The 14,493-nt window shown below is 48.3% G+C and overlaps 1 long non-coding RNA gene across 3 annotated transcripts; it reads right to left on the bottom strand.

Moving 5' to 3' along the window:
• Positions 1–1,297: 1,297 nt before the first annotated feature.
• On the bottom strand, positions 1,298–10,304 carry LOC130600257 (uncharacterized). Of its 3 annotated transcripts, none has more exons than XR_008972418.1 (4): positions 4,974–5,634; positions 4,754–4,841; positions 2,507–2,581; positions 1,298–1,412 (listed from the first exon to the last, which is right to left on the bottom strand). It is a non-coding gene; the product is annotated as an uncharacterized LOC130600257 (long non-coding RNA). The 3 variants fall into 3 exon arrangements; XR_008972419.1 differs by lacking the exon at positions 1,298–1,412 and adding an exon at positions 10,262–10,304 and having other exon boundaries at positions 2,369–2,581; positions 4,974–5,210; XR_008972417.1 differs by lacking the exon at positions 1,298–1,412 and having other exon boundaries at positions 2,369–2,581.
• Between the last annotated feature and the right edge of the window lie 4,189 nt (positions 10,305–14,493).

The following is a 14,493-nucleotide window of genomic DNA, read 5'->3' as shown; positions in this document are numbered from 1 at the left end:
AAAAGCTGTGGGACATATTTTATGGGTTCATAGGGCTCTATAGGACTAGGGAGGGGATGTGTCGATCGGTCTCTGTGGGGGACATAGAATGGCATCAGCAAGCAGTTCTGGGGTGCAAGATTAAAATCACAACCCTTTTGCCCCCAGGTGCAGCTCGTTACTTCGTTCCTATCATAACTGCCGTTTACACAGATCCCCAAGAAAAAGGAGGGGGGGCTCTGCCTGAAAGACATTAGAGGGACAACACCCCCAACCCGCCAGTTGCCGCGGTGCTCGTCAATCCCTCCCGGAACGACACTCCCGCGCTGCCATTGGCCATCACGCCCCGCAGCCGTCATTGGCCACCGCTCCCGTCAATCACTTCCGAGACACACACACACACACACACACACACACACACACACACACACACACACACACACACACACACACACACACACACACACACACACACACACACACACACACACACACACCCACAGCACCACCTCCAGTACTACGGTTTGGACAGAGGGTGGCAGCAGCACTACCAAAAAATCCCAAACAGCATGTTTTTCTCCCCCAAAAATTCTGCAAATCCCCTCTCCCCACATCGCCTTGCAGACCCAGAATCTGGGGATCTGGAGTATTTTTGGGGCACCACAGTGTGTTGAGCATCATGAAACGTCTGCAACAAGTCACCCGAAAAACAGAAAACAGAAATCCCAAATTGTATTTCTATGTTATAAAAAAGAGAAAAAAAAACACACAATCAAAAACCTACCAATGAAACAAAAAAAGGCTTTTACAGTAAAAAATAAAGTCTGTTTCTTCTGAACAGTTGAACTCTTACATACAGGTTTTTTCCTCTTTTGTTGCAAAAACTATTTTCTCACTATCATTTAACAGTTAACCACACAGACACTTCTTTCAGGAAAACTAAAGCTTTGCATAGGCGTAACAGCTCCGCAATGGGCCTTATGTTGAGTATTTGTCTTTAAATCTTTCATAGAAAAAAACAGAGAAAGAGAGCGGGCACCTTCTTTATGTCATCTTTAAATCTCATGCTACAAGCACCGCAGGAAAAACGCAGACATGCATCACAGACATACCTTGCGTCACAGACCATGGATTCGGATTCTTCTGTTTTGTCCTTCCATGGCAAAAGAAAGGGTGACCATGGTGGCAGTTGACATCTAGCTGGGAGAGGGAAAATGTACCCCAAAACCTTTATCATCAAGCTGGGTGGGCTCCTGCCCTGGTTTCAGCAGTAGCAGTCATTTTTCTCCTTAGTACCTGGTGCAGTGCTGTGTTTTCAACTTTAGTCTGAGAACACTGATAACACCGATGGTTTTAGTAGTTGCTAAGTAATGTTTACTCTGATAAAGGACTTTTCAGTCTCATGCTCTGCCAGTGAGGAGGGGCACAGGAAGCTGGGAGGAAGCGGAGACAGGACACGTGATCCAAACTAGCCAGAGAGGCATTCCATACTACAGCATTCCATACATCATGCCCAGGATAAAAACAGGGGGGAGTTACATGGAAGGCCCAGATAGCTGCTCGGGTTGGGCTGGGTATTGGCTGGCGGGTGCTCAGCAGTTGAACTGTGCATCACTTGTGTTTATTCCTTTCCTTTTCCTCTTTTAGTTCCATTTCTCTCCCCTTGTTATTTACCTTATCATCATTATTATTATTGGTGGTAGCAGTACTGGTTTTGTGTTACACCTTAGTTACCAGACTGTTCTTATCTCAACCTATGGCAGTTACATTCTTTTGATTCTCCTTCCCATCCCTCTAGAAAGAAGCAGGGGGGGGATGAACAAGCAGTTGCGTGGTTCTGAGTTACCAGCTGGACTTAAAAAACAACAAGAGTCTAAAGCTTCCTTTTTTTATGAAGGCTACAAATAAGCAGAAGAAAAAAGTATTTTGCACCATCTCTGGTACAGTTAGTGAAAGAGAAATGGAGCAAGAAAATGGAGGGTGCAGGACCAGGGCATAAACATGTTGGAGCGTGGGTGGGGAAGGAGAGAAGGAGAAATGAGGGCAGTAGTGGAGCACAGGACGTGTGGACAGAGCAAGATAAAGAAGAGAGGGAAGAGAACAAAGGGATTAAGAAATAAAGAAAGGGTCAGATCTGTAAGAAATGACCAAGAAGGAAAACCATCTAAAACCAGAAATTGGCCAGAGGACAGAAACAGAGGAAGAAAGAAAAGGGGCCAGGGAGCAGGACAGAAGAGGAGAGAAAGGGAAAAAGAGCTAGCTGGATGGAGAGGCATAGCAAGGAATGAGGGGACAGGCAGCAGGCAGAGAAAGAGAGACAGGGAGTTACTTCAGCAGTTGCTGCTGAAACTGCTCATCCATGGCTGCAAGAACTTTGCGTTCTATTCTGTGCAAAATGCACCGGGGAAGCAAGAGACTTGCAAAAACCAGATTACAAAGGATTGTGGTGGTTCCATCCTCAGTCAGCCTGTGTGGTCACTTCCATGTCAGGGACAGTGCCTGGTATCCTGAACACCCACAGCAGTACCTTAGTTCCAGCTGCAGAGCCCTCCTCCTCCATCCAACGGGAAGCCTTGCTAAGCTTTCTGGAAATGTCTTCTCTCTGCTCCCCTGAGGAGAAAAAACAATGCTCCTCCTCGTGAAGCTTCTCCTGCAAAGAACAAAACAAGCGCTCCCATCAAATACCACTGAGCGTGGAAGCATAAAACCACCCATCACCCCCTTGAAACCGGGCTGGAACGTAGACTCCTGGAGTGCTGCCTGCACTGGCCAGGAGATCTTCACTCACCTTCCCACATCTGAGCTCCTGCTCTCAATGTTACCAGGAGCATGATGGCAACACAGCAAGTATACAGACACATGCACACCAGGTATGTGACGGAAAAGCTGTAACCACGGTAACTTCACATGCACTTAACTGCACAGCAATGGTTCTTGAGAAGCTGTATCTTCTTCATAGCCTGAGTGCAAGCATTCCACAACACCTGGGCAGGCACACAGAAAGATACTGTGAACGTAAAACTTAACATGTTAGACACACTTGGAAAAAGTCTTACATTTCTATCAAGTCCCCGTGGGCTTAGCAAGCCTAGAGGTAGTAGAAAAATGACTGAAAGATGAAAGCTGGGCTCTTCAAATCATCTCCCCCCAGCCCAAGCAACTCTTCTGCATTCAGATCAGCCAATCTGCACAAGTTACAATGGTACAACGGGCCATTAAAAACTACACTGAGAGCAATGGATGGTGGGACTTTCAAACACTGGGATACACATTTACCAAAAGCCACCTGGTTGGTCACACCAAGGGATCTGCCAACAGGGCTGGCCCACCCCAATCAGAACTTTTACACAGAGAGGCATAACATTCCTGTGGTCCACATAAAGAATCTGTTGGGGAAGACAGCCTGGGTTATTCCTGCTTCAGGTAAAGGCAAACCTACCAGTGGGATTGCTTTTGCGCAGGGACCTGGAAATACTTGGTGGGTAATGCGGGAAGACTGGGAAGTCTGGTGTGTACCTCAAGGGGATTTAATTTTGGGAGAAAACAGCCAATGGACTCAATTATCTGCTGTTGACTGCTATGTAACACTTCTATAGCCCATGAGCTAGATGCCCATCTCTGCCATTCTGGGCTTTGAAGAAAAGATATGGGCTGTCATGATCATCAGCAGATAATAAAAGTCATGGGAAAAGCCAGCAGCAACAGCAGAACTGTCCTCAGATCACCATCAACTGACCCTGACTTCCCTCCGATTATCACCCCAACAAACAAGGAACTTTGATGAAACCAGATGAGCTCAGCAGTAACCAGACAAGTTTGGCAGTGTCGTCAGCAGGCAATAACCTAATACTTCAGTCTGGGAAGAGTGCTGATAAGTCACCGATGTTTTTAGCTCTTGCTGAGTAATGCTTACTCTGATCAAGGACTTTTCAGACTCATGCTCTACCAGTGAGGAGGGGGAAACCAGAAGGAAGCAGAGACAGGACACCTGCCACAGAAAATATATGGACTCAGTCAGAGATCAATATGATCAGACAAAAGCCATTTATTACAAAGCCTTAATCCCTTAAATACTGTTTCTTACATGCACTTACAGTGATTTGGCATATTATGACTGGATACATGTCTTGAAGACCCTTAGTGACTAACATATAATTGGTTAAGCACAGGTGTGAGAACTTTACCTCGAAAGCTTGCCAACAGTCCACAGTTCTCATTAACTTGGTGAAATCCAGCTTCTTCTTATCTTGTTTAGGCTTCCTCAGGCCTCTCATGGCCTTGCTGTATCTTTCAGGATTATTCAGAGTTTATGTACCAATTATCCATTCTCCTGTGAGAACACTGCCTCCACAGACACCTGACCTGTCAAACTAGCCAAAGGGGTATTCCATATCGCAGCACATCATGCCCAGGATAGAAACTGGGCGCAGCTACCCAGAAGGGCGAGATTGCTGCTCGGGTTCGGCTGGGTATCGGTCAGTGGGTGGCGAGCAATTGTATTCTCTCCCCTTTTTATTTCCCTTATCATTATTATTACTGGTGGTAGCAGTAGTGGTTTCTGTTATACCTTGGTTACTGGACTGTTCTTATCTCAACCCATGGGAGTTACATTCTTTCCATTCTCCTCCCCATTCCTCTAGGAGCAGGGGTAGAAAGAAGGGGGTGGAGTGAGCAAGTGGCTGCTAGGTTCTGAGTTACCAGCTAGGCTTAAACCATGACAAGACACTTCTACCTGCTCTCCTGGTCTTCTAATTTCTTGATATCCTTCTCTTACCTGGGTCCCAAAGATGAATGACTCCAAGCTGTTGGCCAAGTTCTATCTTTCTTGTTTCTCTAGATCTCGGATCATCAAGTCTTGGAGTCTAGCATGCAAAGAGAACAGTAATCAAAGGTAGCAAGTGCCTTTAGCTGAGCAGCACATCATATACATAAGCTTCTGATGACAGTAGCGCTACATGATCCACCACCATTCCAAAGCAATTCACTTCCTCTACATGGAGCTTTAACCCAGCAGAGCCATTTCAAACATCCTTTTTCATCAAGCTCTTCACTTCGTCCTCCAGCAGGTAGGGCACATCGTTTACACCCAGTTCCACAGGGATTTCATGGACAAGCTTCTGCTTCTTGGGTGCTTTGATATTCTTCCCTTCCTCTGTTTCGGTAACTGTGCTGTCACTGGAACTTTTGGATAGTTCTTCCTCTCTTGCATTTTCTCTATTTCCTTTGGGATCCTGTAACAGAAAAAATACATTGTCAGGCAGGGGAACAGATTTGCAGGTTTTCCAGATTTTTTCTCAGGGCAGGGGACAAACAGGGAAAGAAGAGTTCACATGCGGAAACTCTGTGAGAGAAACAGTGTTGTTTTCACAATATCAGGGACGGGGCTTTGCAATATTAAGACTTTGCAATAGTGGGGCTGGGGCTAAGTTACTAAGGAAATGAAACAAAGGGTTTCAAATATGATGACTTAAACAGACACGCTCTGTGGTTAAAGACAATGTCATCTTTGGGTGATAGACACACTCTGTGGTTAAAAAGAATGCTATCTTTGTACAACCTATGAAAACTTAGCTGGTGAAAACTGGTTCTGTAGTTAAACAGTAATTTGGGGTACCACATGTCTGCCAGAGAGTTATGAAATTGAACCATAAAAGGAGATAAGAGGAAGGGGTGTGTTGCAGAATGACTCTAAGAGCAGGACCATAGAGTTCTGGAGGACTGTGCAAGCAAGGCAGAGGGTGGCCCCCACAGGTAGCTGGAGACCGGACCTGGGAGGAGAATGTGGAGGAAGCTGTGGGGGGCTAACCAATACTGTTGTGCCAAGGAGTGGCTGAATACCACTCCTATATATGTGTGAACTGCGTCACAAATAAAGTAGAAGTTGCTCATCACCCATATTGGGTTGGCCTGTCTGCTTCTCCTCGCCGCTTACAGGGGTGTACAAAAAAAAGAATAAGGGAAGGTGTGACCAGAGGCGGGACAGTTAGCACATAGATTATACATGTCAGATACGCTGTAAACCTTGGAGTCCACACCCAACGGGAAAACTTGGGAAAAGGGAGGGAGCTTGCAGACAGGATAGGAAAAAACAAATCAAAGTTCTGGTTTTGCTCTGTGTGCCTACTTGCCAGGACACTCATTTTCGCACAAACGTTAAATAAATACCTGCTTCACTGCTGTGTCTGACCGAGGCCTGCCTGAACCTAGAGACCATTTCTCACCATTCAACTTCACAGACACCAAAATTCAAGACCCATTCCCTCAGCGGGATGCTCATCCAAGACTCCAACATCTCGCCTTCTTCCTTTTTCTGGGATTCCGCTCTGGGAGGGGCAGTTTCTGCCTGACCTGGAGACTGCTGCTTCCCTTCTCCCTGCTCTTCACTGGTATCTTCTGCACTGCTTTTCTGGACTTGCTTCTTCCCCCTTCTCTTCTTCACCCATCTCTTCTCCTTCCTGCTCATCACAGGCAAGCAATGGGGAAAACAAAACAGTTGTGTATTTTTTTAAATATAGAAATCCCACGCAAGCGTTTCCCAGAAGAGACAATCCCCTGCAAAAAAAACACATGTACAAAAACCAGCACTCACAGCGACTGCAGCCATTAGCGAGGGCCTGTGTTTGAGCTACAGTAGGAACTAAGAGTCACCTCAGTGCAGGACGCGACTCCGTGACGAAGCACGGAGCCTCCCGGACACCTGCACAGACAACACATGGCCAGGAGCCTGTCCACAGAGCACCAGGACAACCTGGGAACCAGAGACTTCCCCAGAAACAAGTCCTGGAACATTTTCAGTTCATCCTCAAATAACCTCCTGTGACACCACACTCATTTTCAGCCGCACGCAGTGACCAGGAAGGTCATACATATTTTGTACTGTAGGGTGCTGTACGCGTAGCCTCTGTACTGGGCCATCCACAGCTATCTCATACATTAAACAAACAAATATTTAAAGTGCATTTGTAGAGCTTTAATGCGATACAGTCCGTTTAGTTTTTAGGCAGCATAATTTTTAGATGGCATAAAATTAGGTGAACAAGCCTTAGTTCAACTGCTCCTAGATCTAAAGCCTTCACCTCGATGATCAGAGCAAATCAGCAGCAGAGCAAATAAAGATTCTGCCCGCTCTCAACAGACTGAGACTTGAAATGACTTCGCATAAAATAGAGAAGCCCTAAAGAAACCCACTCTGGTAACTCAATGTATCTCCTGCTACAGGCACCTTGCAACACAGATGAAATTCTGGATCAGCTCCCTCACAACACTGTCTCTGTATCTAGAATAGGAAGCGTTTATGAAGAAACCTAATGACTTTATTGTAGCAAGGCAGGTGTCCAGGAGAGCAGCAGCAGCAACTGAAATCCCTGCTGCCAGTGTCAACAGAAAAGCTGTGATTAGCTGGGATCTACCAAGGCACAAAACACCAAGGTCTATTTGCAGAACAAAAGGAGGGCAATGAGCACTGCCCCTGCTGCAGATCTCACTGATTTCATGAAGAGAGAATTTCAGTCTCCAGATCCTTCAGCATTTTAAAGGCTATGGTGAACAGCCTCATTTCCAAAATAACTGCAATCTTAGAATGGAAGTGAGGAACAGGGAATTCATTGGCTAGTTTCTAAACGGGTATTTCCATCTTCGTCCCTTTCCCTATGAATGAAGATTGTGATAAACACATAAATGTACTGGCTTTTGCAAATCATAGGTGTGGTTATGTGGATATAACTGTATGAGCTTACAATAACAGAAACAAAACTCACTAAAGACACAAGACTAGACAACAAGTTAAAAAGGTTCAGATCTCTTGAACAAACCAGAGTCACATAGCAAAAGAATTTGTAAAGGCAAAAAAAAAGAAGGGGGGGCTTGATATAAGGAAAGCTAGCGTCTGGAAAACATAAAGTACTTTTTTAGCTTAACTTAGGTTGTAGAAAGAGAACAATGTTTATGTTGTAAGTCTGTGGAATGTAGTGGCCCCACTAAACATGAGTTAATTGTTCCACACTAGTCTTCTACAGGGTCTTTAGTTTTAAAGAGCAATGCTTGTGTTGTAAGTCTGTGGTGAGATAACAGGATTTAGTGGCCCCACTAAACATGAATGAGTTATTTCACACCATCCTTCTACTTATCAGTTAGTTTAGAGACAGAGCCTCCCAAGCATCTGCTAGCTTGGGAAGGTCACAGTTTTAAATCTTTGCTAGTTCTCAGAATAATTACAGATATAGCTGGTTGTGTGATTGCTGTGCCAAAGGTGAAAAGTACACTGTGAGGAAGACTGCTTACTTCCGTCTTGAAGACCCCTACTCACAAGAGGAAGACTGTTTACCTCATCCTCAAGACCCCTACTCACAGTCACCGCAGAGCAGTGTACAGACGCCAAGAGGAGGAGACTTACGATAATAAATTCTTGAGGCTAGTTATAATATCCCCCGCCTATATGCGGGAATTATGACTATGTATGTAACTAATGTAATAGTGAAAGTATATAAACCTGTAACAAATGCTAATCACTTGCGCCTCTGGCTACGGTCATGTGCCCAGCACTGCTGCTTTTGCTTTACTGACTTTGTCCCTCAATAAAACCTTGTTATCTTGTTTAGAGGAGTGAGCTGGTATTTCACAAAGATGCAGTATGAATTAAGGACCTTCGGGTGACTCCCCCACTTTCTTTACTCCCCTCAGAACCGAGCATGATGTGCTCTGGTATGTAGGGAATACTCCTTTGGCTAGCTCAGGTTCGGTGTCCGGTCTCTGCTCCCCCCCAAGCTACTTGTGCCCCTCCTCACCGGCAGAGGAGGAGGGACCAAAATGTCCTTGATCAGGTGTGATAAACACAAATGTATTGGCTTTCACAAATCATAGGTGTTGCTATGTGGATATAACTGTTTATAACTGTTCACAAAGATTGCTAAAGACACAAGATTAGACAACAAGTTGAAAATAGCCAGAACTCTTCAGCAAAAGAAGAGCAAAAGAATTTGTAAAGGTAAAAGAAGGGGGGGGGTGAAGCTTGGTATGAGGAAAGCTAGTGCCTGGAAAACATAGGGTTAAAGTACTTTTAGCTTAACTTAGGTCAAAGATAAAGAACAGTGTTTATGTTGTAAGTCTGTGGAATTTAGCAGCCTCACTAAACATGAGTAAATTATTTCACACTATCCTTCTACTTACAGTTAAGAGACAGAGCCTCCCGAACATCTGCTAGCTTTGGATACTCCTTGTCTGCCCATCCTGCAATAAATTCTGCAGGAAGGTCACACTGTTCTAAATCTTTGCCAGATATCAGAAAAATTATGGATCTGGCTGGTTTCAGCTAGTTGTGTGATTACTGGGGCATCCAACTATGCCAAAGGTGAAAAGTGCACCACCGTGAGGAAGACTGCTTACTTCATATTGAAGACCCGTGCCTGCATGAGGAAGACTGCTCACTTCATCCTCAAGACCCCTGCCCACAATCACCGAATGCAGTGCACGGATGCCAAGAGGAGGAGTCTTATGATAATCACAGAATCACAGAATAGTTAGGGTTGGAAAGGACCTTAAGATCATCTAGTTCCAACCCCCTGCCATGGGCAGGGACACCTCACACTAAACCATGCCACCTAAGGCTTCGTCCAACCTGGCCCTGAACGCTGCCAGGGATGAAGCATTCACAACCTCCCTGGGCAAGTAAGTTCCTGGAGCTAGTTATAATATTCCCCACTTATACGCGGGAATTATGATTATGTATATGACTAATACAATAGTGAAAGTGTATAAACCTGTAACAATTGCTAATCAGTGCGCCTCTGGCTACGGTCAGCCCAGCGCTGTTACTTTGGCTTTATTGACTTCGTGCCACAATAAAACCCTGTTATCTCTATTAGAGGAGTGAGCTCGTATTTCACATCGGGGTAAGCGGGACGGAGCAACAACTGAAACATCGGTGCGTTACCAGCGTTATTCTCAGAGTAAAGGTGAAACACAGCGCTGCACCAGATCCTAGGAAGAGAATTAACTCTGCTGCAGCTGAAACCAAGGCAAAGGCAGAGAGACAAGCACAGTGGCAGGGCGCAGGATGCCGGGCCAGGAGCCTCCGAGGCGCCAGAGATTCATCAAGGGAGATGAAAGCAGAATCAAGCGCACTATGGGCTCCTGACCCGGATCGCCTCCGGCAGACCACAACCCTGCTGCACCGGGCGCTGGGAAGTTTCCGCGCCGGGCGGCCAGCGGGCAGGAGACGCCCCTCTTCGCCGGCCCAAGGGACGGTCCCCGCTAACCCCGCACCCCCGCTGGAGTCGGATCTCACCTGCTGCTGCCGCTGCCGGGACCCGGACCCTGCCCGCCGCCATTGCTGCGCCCGGGCGCTGCGTATGGGGCACACCGAAAAGGCCCGCCGGAGGGACCAGAACCGGCCCGCGAACACCGGGCTGCGGCCACGAGCACCCCGGTGTTCCACCGCGCACGCCCCGACACCTGGACGTGGAGCGGCTGCAGCGGTGGCGACTGCTCACCGGGAGGCGGCGGCGACCACGCGGCACGGACCGGAACGCTACCACGACCACTTCCAGCCAACAGCCGCGGGGACAAAGGGAGCGCCGTGGCTCATGCGCGGAGTCCGGTCTGCAGTACCAAACTCCGGACACAGATGGCAGCAGAGAGCTGCTCCCGGCTCAGTGCACGCGCCCCCATCACAACTACCTGCAGTACCGAATTCTGGACACAAGATGGCAGCACGGAGCTGCGCCCGGCGCCACGCGACACAACCCCCAAACCTGCTGTACCGAGTTTTGTGGGGGTATTCCTCCTCTCAGGCACCCTCCCCTGCCTCAATCCTTATAGACTCAGAATCAGGGGTTTGGGTATATTTTGAGGCCACCACAGAGGCTCCGGCTGCACAAGCACAGCCTGTCATGGAAAGGTCTTTTTGGGAGAATCAGCCCCAAATCAAGCTGTTACCCCCCTTTCTCCAGAGGACTCCCCCATCCTCTACTCACTTGTTCCTCTGCCAAAACATTGCCAAGCACCAGCTTTCTGTCCTGCTGGCACCTTGGGCTTAGCAGAAGGGGCTGGATGTTTGCAGCCCCAACTTTCTCAGCCAGGCTTCATACGGGAGGTGCTCAGCCCCTGATTATCCTCGTGGCCTCTTCTGGACTTGCTCCAACAGCTCCATGTCCCTCTTGTGTTGAGGACACCAGAACTGCACACAGTGTTGCACATGGGGTCTCATGAGAACAGAGTAGAGGGGCAGGATCACCTCCTTCGACCTGCTGGTCACGCTCCTTTTGATGCAGCCCAGGACACAGTTGGTTCCCGGGCTGCAAGTGCACACTGAAGCCGGCTCATGTTCAGTTTCTCATTGACCAACACCCCCAGATCCTCATCCGCAGGGCTGCTCTGAATCTTTTTCCTGCCCAACCTGTAGCTGTGCCTGGGATTGCCCCAACCCAGGTGTAGGACCTTGCACTTGGCTTGTTGAACTTCATGAGGTTGGCATTGGCCACCTCTCAAGTGTGTCGAGGTCCCTCTGAATCACATCCCTTCCCTCCAGTCTATCAACCAAACCACACAACTTAGTGTCATTGGCAAACTTGCTGAGGGTGCATCAATCCCACTGTCCATGTCAGCGACAAAGATGTTGAACAAGGTCCCAACACCGATCCCTGAGGGACATCACTCATTACCCATCTCCAGCCGGACACTGAGCCATTGACCACAACTCTTTGTGTGTGGCCATCCAGCCAATTCTTTATCTACCGAGTGGTCCATCCATCAAATTGATGTCTCTCCAGTTTAGAGACAAGGATGTCGTGTGGGACAGTGTCGAACGCTTTGCACAAGTCCAGGTAGATGACAACAACTGCTCTACCCCTGTCCATCAGTTCTGTAGCCCCATCATAGAAGGCCACCAAATTGGTCAGGCAGGATTTCCCCTGAGTGAAGACATGTTGGTTGTCACCAGCCATCTCATTGTTTTTCATGTGCCTTAGCATGCCTTCCAGGAGAATCTGCTCCAAGATTTTTCCAGGCACTAAGGGGAGACTGACTGGTCTATAGTTTTCTGGGTCATCCATTTCCCCCTTCTTGAAAATGCGGGTTGTATTTCCCTTTATCCAGTTGTTGGGAGCTTCACCTGATATCACCATGGCGCAACTGCCATGTTTTTTCAAATATGATGAACAGGCATGGATTTGATGGATGGACTACTTGGTGGATAAGGAATGGGCTGGATGGTCCAAGATTTGTGGTCAATGGGTTGATGTTCAAGTAGAGATCAGTGACATGCTCCTTGGGGGTCAGTGTTGGGGCTGATCCTGTTCAACATTTTTGTTGTCAACATGGACAGGGGGATTAAGCACCCTCAGCAATTTTGTTGATGACTCCAGGCTGTGTGGTGCAGTCGACACATTGGAGGGAAGGGATCAGATCCAAAGGGATCTGGACAAGATGGAGAGGTGGGACTGTGTGAACTTCATGCTCAAGAAGGCCAACTGCAAGGTCCTGGGTTAGGGCAGTCCCAAGCACAGACACAGGCTGGGGGAGACTGGGTGGAGCAGCCCCGAGGAGAAGGACTTGGAGGTGTTGGATGAGGGGGAGCTTCCCATGACCCAGCTTCAGTGTGCGCTTGAGCCCAGAACCCCCTCATATCCTGGGCTGCACTCCCTGAGCGTGAGCAGCAGCTCAGGAAGGGGATCCTCCCCCTCTGATGTGCTCTTGGGAGACACCCCCGGCAGTCCTGGTCCAGCTCTGGGGCAACAGCACAAGAGGGACGTGGAGCTGTTGGACTGAGTGCAGAAGAGGCCACGGAGCTGCTGCGAGGGCTGGAGCAACTCTGCTCTGGAGCCAGGCTGAGAGAGCTGGGCTGGGTCAGCCTGGAGAAGAGAAGGCTCCTGAAGGGGAGACCTTAGAGCAGCTCCAGTGCCTAAAGGGGCTACAAGAAAGCTGGAGAGGGGCTTTGGACAAGGGATGTAGGGACAGACCAAGGGGAATGGCTTTAACCTGCCAGAGGGGAGATTGAGATGAGCTCTTATGCAGAAGCTCTTCCCTGTGAGGGTGCTGACGTGCTGCCACAGGGCACCCAGAGAAGCTGTGGCTGCCCCATCCCTGGCAGTGTTCAAGGCCAGGTTGGACACAGGGGATTGGAGCAAGCTGCTCTAGTGGAAGGTGTCCCTGCCTGTGGCAGGGGTTTAGAACTGGAGGAGCTTTAAGTCCCTTCCAAGCTAAACCAGTCTGGGATTCTGTGAAAATTATATCTTGGCCCTGCCTGACCAGAGAACCTCTGGCTTAGAGCCCAGAAGTGGTGATTGTCAGCCCCAGAGGGTAGGAGGTTATAGGATGTCTGTGCATGCAGTGTGGCCACAGTGGAAAAGGCAGTCGCAAGGCCTGAGCTTGTGAAGCTGTTCTGGCCCTCCAAGTTGGCTGACATGAACACCAGTATGAACTGAAGCATGTGGAGGTACTGTAACTACTCAAAATAAACACAAGCCACCTTCTGCTCACCACTTCAGGGATACTCCAGTAGTAAATAAGGATGCTGGAACTGGATAGAGGATGTTGATAAGAAAAATCAGATAGACCTTTTGCCCAAAGTTGTAAATGTAACTGCAAGGCAGAGACAGATGTGCTTGGCTAATTGCTTGGAAGCATATAAATATCATGTAATCCTTGTAATAAACGATCCAGCTTGTACTCTACCTATGGGTCCTTGCCTTCCATCCTCACAAATGGCGCTCGAGCAGGGACTTGATGGAGAGCCGTGACTCAGTGATCGGTGAGGAAGCCCAGCCAAACCCCAAAAGAGCTGTCCAGCAATTGAATAGTACCTCTGATTGAGGTGAGCAGCTGGGAACATGGGGAACTCAGTATCTCCCGAACACAAATCAGTGTTCAGAGTGCTAATAAAATTCCTAGAGAAGAAGGGGATTACTGTAAATGAAGACAGACTGAAAGACTTGTTAATATGGGTCTCGACCCATGCCGCTGAGGTGACATCAACTAATATTTATCAGAAGAGAATATGGGAAAAGATTGGGGTCTGCCTCTAGGATGCAGCCACAAGGGATGATATGGCAGCCCCCAAATTGCTGGCCGCATGGCGCTCAGTCTATGAGGCACTTGACGAGGCAGCACAGGAGGCATCGGCAACATCAGCCCCTCCTGTCCCAACAAACAACACTCCAGATCCTCTCGACCCATGGCCAGTAGACCCAGAAACTGAGCCAGATCTACTCCCGCCTGACCCTGGCATTGGCTGTCATGAGACACAAGCTTTGCTGGTACTCACGTACCCCCCCGCGCATATCGATCTGTGGGAAGATATCCGCCGGCAGGCTGCAACAGCAAATGAGCCAGCCAAAGATGACCCTTTTGATCCCGACCAATCGACCCTGACAGAGAACCCCACCTCTACCCCCCTGACCCGCATGATATGTGAAAAAAACATTTAAAAAGCAGCAGAAAAGCAAGGTGCTGTGAACCTGCCCCACAGCCTGAATGCTCCACATCCTGTCCGTCACGAGGAGAACCGTGGGCCGGACGGCG

This window comes from Pezoporus wallicus, unplaced genomic scaffold, assembly GCF_028554395.1.
Source record: "Pezoporus wallicus isolate ANWC-B61680 ecotype Strahan unplaced genomic scaffold, APGP_CSIRO_Pwel_v1 contig_8226, whole genome shotgun sequence".
NCBI classification, from domain to species: domain Eukaryota; kingdom Metazoa; phylum Chordata; class Aves; order Psittaciformes; family Psittacidae; genus Pezoporus; species Pezoporus wallicus.
Note: the sequence above shows the minus strand (reverse complement) of the source record. Positions and strands in the feature narration are given on the sequence as shown.